Here is a 6,000-nt window from a genome sequence, read left to right on the forward strand (position 1 = left end):
AAAAAACCAAAAAAAAAAAAAAAAAAACACATCAAACACTTTTAGACATTTAGTCTGGATAGATTACCATTTCTGTATAGAAATATCTAAAACTCACATTTTAAATTTCCATTTATGTCTTTTCTTTACACTATCTTTTCTTTAGTGCCACAATAGCAGCAAATTTATCTGTCTCACACGTGTCCCAAATGTCCAGCAAAATCACATCTAGACTACTGTGCTACAACAGATCAATAGCCAGGTGGTCACCCTACTCAATGGGTGTGTTTTTGTTTTGTTTTTGTAAAGTGAGGGACAATGATAATGCTCCAACTCCGTTCATGACTCCTTTAGTGATGTCTGATCGCGTTCTGACAATGGAAGTGATGTCTCGTGCATATACTTCAATGAGTGTCAGACATCACTGCCGCTGTCAGAGCGCGATCAGACATCACTAAAGGAGTCATGAACGGAGTTGGACATAGTGGTGTATTAGAGGTAAAAAATGATATAAATACTGTTCGGTTTCTCACACAAACCGATCGTTTCGTGTCTTAGGACATCAATGTGTCGTCACGAGCCGCAGGGTTTAATTTGGATTTGTCTAAGCAAGCTTTATTTACTCTTATAGATGAAGTTCCCATCTACTGCCATTATACGATTGACAGACGGCAGCGGTTGGAGTTAAAAATCATCATTTGTGTTCTACTGAAGAAACAAAGTCACCTACATCTTGGATGCGCTGGGAGTAAGCAGATAAACATAAAATTTTCATTTTTGGGTGAACTATCCCTTTAACAGTGGCGCCTGCAGCTGTACTGCTGTACGCACTGTGCGTACCATGAGAGGGTGCTAATTAATGCTGTTATTTGTTTATGTTTTTTTACATAATTTTTAAAATGATTATTAATCTATCTGTATACTCTCACGACATATTGAGAAAGCATGAGAGAATGAGAATAAATAAAGGTGTGGGTTTGTGTGTTTTAATGTATGTACTTGAAAAGTGGGGGGATGGGTGAAAATAAATCTATTGGCTTTAGTTTTGTTTAATTGGTGCTTTTTCCACACACGACAAATTACAATTAAGATAGTTATTGTTTACAGCAAGGTTCAAAATGAGCAAACACTCTCTAAAACGGCTAAACTTAATTGAGACATTTGCCAAAAGGCCTAAAACTAATGAGACAAATATTCGGGTGTTAAGTCTGACGTCACGCCGCAACACTTCCGGGTCCAAATGCTCTATCTCATACCACAAGAAAACAACAAATGGTGCTAATATACACACACGATGTGGTGTAATACTACAAAAAAATTATAATCATAACCTTTATCTCCATACCAAAACTCCAGATGGCCAGACAGTGATTCATCTTTTATAAATCGTTAAAATATTAATGTCTGTGACGCTGTGAGCACGGAGACTGTTGTGTAGACTGTAAGTATTTAAAATGTTTAACTTTTTAAAATGAATAATGTTTAATATGAATAAATAGCGCTCATAAACGGCCGTCGATGGCTTTCTTAAGTGAAACGAGTCACGACTTAAAGGGATAGTTCACCCAAAAATGAAAATTTGATGTTTATATGCTTACCCCCAGGGCATCCAAGATGTAGATGACTTTTTTTCTTCGGTCGAACGCAAATTATGATTTTTAACTGCAACCGCTGCCGTCTGTCAGTCAAATAATAGCAGTGATTGGGAACTTGAACAATAAGAGTTGAAAAAACTTCCATAGACAAGTCCAAATTAAACCCTGCGGCTCGTGACGGCACATTAATGTCATAAGACACGAAACGATCGGTTTGTGCGAGAAATCGAACAGTATTTATATATTTTTTTACCTCTAATACACCACTATGTCCAAGTTCGTTCAGCTTCCGGCTAGTGAGGTCTGATCGCGCTCTGACAACGGAAGTGATGTCTCGCGCTCATTGAAGTATATGGGCGAGACATCACTTCCGTCTTCAGAACGCGTTTTTTGACCTCACTAACAGGAAGCTGAACGAAGTTGGACATAGTGGTGTATTAGAGGTAAAAATTATATAAATAATGTTCGGTTTCTCGCACAAACCGATCGTTTCGTGTCTTAGGACATTAATGTGTCGTCACGAGCCGCAGGTTTTAATTTTGATTTGTCTAAGCAAGTTTTATTTACTGTTATAGTTGAAGTTCCCATCTACTGCTATTATTTGACTGACAGACGGCAGCGGTTGCAGTTAAAAATCATAATTTGCGTTCGACTGAAGAAAAAAAGTCACCTACATCTTGGATGCACTGGGGGTAAGCAAATAAACATCAAATTTTCATTTTTGGGTGAACTATCCCTTTAACAAGCGGATTGATCTTCCGCCCGGGGGTTGAGACCGCACCTGAGTCTGGGCAACTCCAAGCCAAGCCCCACTCTCTTTCATCGGATGATGCAGATCCAGCTGCCAGCTGCTCAGCCTCCTCGCATGGAACCGCTATCCTCCAACAGCAACCATCAGTTATCAGTTATCGGAATTTTGGAAAGCCACAGATAATACAGATTGTAAAAAAAGTCATATTTATCATCCCATTTACCTCAGAAAAGCCGTACAGTGTCCGAAAACTTATTAGTCAGCTACAAAAATGAGAGAAAAACTTAGAGCGGAGCATTTTGCTAAATATATGCACTATAGGCTATTGCATATCCCTTGTATTTGTACTTAACTTGTGCTTCAATATTCAATATATGTTTGAATGACAGCCACCATTTAAATGTTTATAGGCTAATAAACGAGTAGAAACATGTATAATAAATGTATTATAAGGTTATTTGAAAAACCTCATGTTCTTTATATAGCTTACACATTGATAAATTTTAAACTTTAATAATATAATGATGTACCAACTGTCACTCCTGTATAGTTTACAGCATTAGCTGAGAGATATTTTTTTCTTTGAGGAAATTTGCCATGTAATTAATCGTATAGGCCCCTAATTAATCAATATTGAATCAAATAAAAATCTAATCGCAAGCTCCTGAATTGAATCAAAATCGAATCCAATTGTGAAATTTGTGTCAATACTCAGCCCTAGTGTCAATACATTTTATTTTTTATTTTATTTTTTCTTGAATCATTTTTTTCCATTTATTTTCTTGTCGGAGTGCACAGAAACGCTTTGTTTACATGTTAAAATCACAAACATTTTCTCATGGGGATGATGCCCCCAGACCCCCCTACAATAAGTTGACAATATTGAAAGAAGTATATAGAGAGGCGTTGGCTTTGGAACAACTGCCTCCAACATTTAATGATGCATTAATTACTCTAATTCTTAAAGGGACAAGGATCCTTATGATCCTGGGAGTTTTCGTCCAGTTAGTCTAGAAAATGTTGATTGTAAAATGGTGTCTAAAGTATTTGCGTCGAGGTTGGAAGGTGTTTTATCCCATATTGTTCATAGTGACCATGCAGGTAGGTTTTATTAGAGGGAGTTCCTCTTCTGACAACCTTCGATCACTACTAGATGTAGAACTTTATAATACTACATTTGAAATGATTAAAATATGGCCAAGCAGGAATATAGATGGCATAGGCTGGTTGGAAATAGAGAAAACTTTAACTACCCCATTTGGTGTTATTGTTATTTTGCTGTTATCTCAGCGATCACCATGTTTGATATAACCCTATATTGGAACACTCAGCATGTCTGGAGAAAAGCTCATAAGATATTTAATTTGTCTCTCTTAAAGCAAGGCTATTCTTCATTATGGAACAACACAGCTATTAAGATCTATTAAGGGCAGAAAACAGTGTATTGAAAGGACTGAATGCACTGTGCAAAGTGCACTTTATTAATTTCAGGAGTTGAAAGTTCAAATTACTGGATAAAGTGATGCGAGAGTGGTGCTGTGAAATTGGATCCTCTTTCAAGGATTGGATTGAGTTTATGACTTCTAATGCATTATATGAACAAATGCTGGTAAAACTTACAGACTCCACCTATGCTTTCAGAGATGGGGTAGCTTTCTGAATTATTTGGAAAACATGTATAGATATATAGAGATATAGTTTTGCTGTTTTTTTATTATTATATTGTTATTTTTATTATTGCTGGCATTAATTTACGTACGCGCAAAAGCTAGATTCTGCGTACGCACAAAAAAAATTCAGATTTATAAAACCATGCATAGGCCAGAGCCTGCGCACAAATCCCTTTATAAATCCCAGTCAGCGGAAGATTGTGCGTACCCAGCAAGCAATAGCCGTCATTTCACCGTCTCGGTTAACTATAGACCCGATATAATCTATGACATGTTATATTGTGTAGGCTGTGCGTAGCCACGATTTAGCTCATAGTCAGACCGGCTATTTGTAGCCCACCTATAGTCAATCCTGATTTATTGTAGTTTTTGGACAGGAAGTGCTTGAGATGGTTGATATCTCATCATGTTCGCAATGTCAATGATTTCTACAAGATTTAAGTGGCATTTCATGACATGGTCTATATGTAGTCACGATTTAGCTCTGAATTGGATAGGCTATGTGTAGTCTGCTTTTAGTCCACCCAGCGAAATCGAGGCAATTTATAGTCTAGTTTTTACGGCTTGGCTATAGCCCTGATTCAGACCAGCAATGAGTGTAACCAAAATAGTGTTAAGTCATTTTCGACCACAAAGCTTGTGGGGTTCTTGATATACTAGTATAATAGTATAATATACATTTATATGCAAGTATATATTTGAAACAGCATATTTTTGCTGTCACACAATCCTACATTCTACGATATCATATAAATATATATATATATATATATATATATATATATATATATATATATATATATATATATATATCAGGGTATAGCCAAGCCATATATTAATTATAATTATATACAACACACATATATGACTGTATTTAATTTTAAGTTAAATAAAAATTTACAATTCTCAACCGCTAGATGGCAACTGTGGCTCTACTGAGACATGACCACTGGCAACGCGAGACTTGAACGTTGACTCTCGATCACTGTTGCCAGATCTCGCGATAAACATTTCCGCATTTTACAACTGTTGGAGACGGAGAGCAAGCAACAGCAAATGTTAAAGCAAATTCTTTCCTGCTTTTGGTCTTGTAAGTATCTGTGTTTTTCATTTTGACATGTGTTTATTATTTATGTACATTATGTGTAGGAACCGTGACATTTTAGCGGGTAACAGTGCAGACTCAGAGTAAAACGTGGTTAGATTAACATAAACGCACATGTACTGTAGTGTTTCCTTGTGCCCTAAAACTCTGTAATTATCTAAATACAAGGGGGTAAACATGAAACCTGTGCACCCTACTATTATTTGTTATGGAAGCCTTGTATATCTTTTAATCTTTTGATCATAATGAAATAAAAATATGAGTTTTTGATTTGGCAAGGCAAGTTTATTTTGTATAGCACATTTCAACAACAATGTTCAAGGTAATTCAGAGTGCTTTTCATAAAACATGGAATTTATGGAACTGAAAATTAATCAGGTTGTTTTATAAACCAAAAAATATTGTTAACATTTTTTATTTAACTTTTTTTTTTTTTTTGTCAATGTTATATATTTTATTGTTACACGTTGTAATTTTCTTTTAATGTTTATTTGTATTGTATTTGTAATTTTTTTTTTTTTTATCATTGTGCATTATCTTGAGTTCTTTTTCTAAATAAAACCTTTTATATTTAATTTGTTTGGACGGATTGTCATTTATGAGAACCTGTTAGGCCTATATTTAAGTGAAAAGAATCCTTTAGCCATTATTTAGTTGTCTATTGCATGTATAGATGTAATCATTCATTAGTAGTGTAATTGATGACTAGTCTATTTTTAGGTTATAGATAGACGTCTATTAGATTTTCACTGACAGCCCCAATTTTGCCTTATTTTAGCCTAGACCCGTATTAACCGTCTTTTAAACATAAATATGTAGTTGTCTAATAGTCGTCTAATTGATGACTAGTCTACTCTTGGGTTATGGTTAGACGTCTGTTAGATTTTCACTGACAGCCCA

This window comes from Megalobrama amblycephala, linkage group LG6, assembly GCF_018812025.1.
Source record: "Megalobrama amblycephala isolate DHTTF-2021 linkage group LG6, ASM1881202v1, whole genome shotgun sequence".
Lineage (NCBI taxonomy): Eukaryota > Metazoa > Chordata > Actinopteri > Cypriniformes > Xenocyprididae > Megalobrama > Megalobrama amblycephala.